This window comes from Pundamilia nyererei, unplaced genomic scaffold (genome assembly GCF_000239375.1).
Source record: "Pundamilia nyererei isolate P.nyererei 1_Seehausen unplaced genomic scaffold, PunNye1.0 scaffold00149, whole genome shotgun sequence".
In the NCBI taxonomy this organism is placed as follows: Eukaryota; Metazoa; Chordata; class Actinopteri; order Cichliformes; family Cichlidae; genus Pundamilia; species Pundamilia nyererei.
Window position 1 is genome coordinate 263,464 of NW_005187550.1, and position 1,739 is coordinate 265,202.

Genomic DNA, 1,739 nt, shown 5'->3' on the forward strand with positions numbered 1-1,739 from the left:
TATCAGGCCCTTGTAGAGCAAAATTTAGTATTTTGGTCTAAATGACCCCACATATGGATAATCAACTACATAGGTTAATCAATTACTTATTCTGCCATCAACTAGCAATGGCAGAGTAGTCGACTAGTCCCACACATTCCCAGTTTGGACAAGACAATGAAATTATCCAGTCATTTTGTTCCATGAAGGATGCTCTGGGACAAGTATGACAAGTGTGATTTAAGCTTTTTGAGGTTAAGTGTCTATTTTGCATTTGTGGTTTGAAGGTGTTCATCTGTGTTTTTATCCTTCTTTGCACAAAGAAAACCCCAGGCATGCTCCGGAGTAAACATGCAAGATCTCCAGCATTAACACACACACACACACACACACACACACACACACACACACACACACACACACACACACACACACACACACACACACAGAGTATCATGTTGTTGTGGACCCCCTTTGTCCCCTGTCTTTGCCCTGTCTGTAAAGAAATTTGGGTAGATGTTTGTGATGGCAGAGATCCCACCCAACAAACAATGTGGAGATTGAAAAGAGGACTCTTCCTCCTTTCACTCGGGAGCCTTCTAGTCCTCTGCAAGTTTACATGACCCTTCAACTCCTCTCTACACAAGCTCTTGAATTTTGTTCAGCAGCTTCTGTTTGGGCGTATAAGGAGGCATTGTTTCCTGGGTCACAGCTGCGGGAGGCTAAGTTCAGGAGTTTACGTAAGAAGCCCTTTCTAACGGGATCAGGCACAGTCTCTTGACAGATCATGTGAAAGCCAACGGGCCACAACAACAACACTTTGTGGCAGCATGCAGGGATATATTTTTAAACAAACAAAATACCTATTTGAGGAAAGAACGCCTTGATGTTTGTGCTGTACACTGGCTTGTCATGGAAAAAAAAAACTTTCCAAACTTGTTTTAGGATGTTTGTTGGTAATTTATATCCTCTAAATTGTCTGCACACTCTGTCCTGTCTGTCAAATTTTTGCTAGAGTGATGTTGAGTTGTTTACTCAAGCACATCAACTCACTTTTCACTCTCACTTAAACTGAATGAGCTCTCTGCATCTACAATATTTCACTAAGCCTGTTTGTTGGATGTGTCCATCACTACATTTCTTGTTTAAGAAAGACAAGACAATGGATTTATTAAGGAGACAGATGAACTTCTTTTCAAATCCCATCATTCTGTGCAGTGTCTAAAACCTAGACAGTTGATGTGCATATGACAGCTGTCACATTCATCAGAGTTCCCAGTCACAAACAAGCAGAAACGCGTAGGCTGTTGTCTCAAAATTCACAGTGCAGCTTTCAGTAATGTGTAGCCTGCCATCAGGGCTCTGTGTAGGATCATAAAACATTTGGCATTTTGACTTATGCCTTATGATTTATCTTGCCTTGAGACATAATTTGGTCTGAGCCCACAGCAAAATATATACTTGGATAAATGCTATGGCTTTGAGTTGAAATAAACAAATCCCTAATGCCCTATCAATGTCCTCCCTGTTGGAAACAGAATAACTCCTTTCACTTACTAAAAGGAATATATATCATCAGATAAATGCTCCCCAGAAATGGGAAACCAGGGACAAGCTTAACCACTTCTAAGCTTGGCTTCCCTGTAGACTTGTGTTTATGATAAAGGGTAATGAATGGAAAGTGGATTTTATCAGTTAAAGATGGAGGAATGGTTAGCTTGAGTGATGCTTTCTTGTCCCACGTGGCACAATCAAGGCCT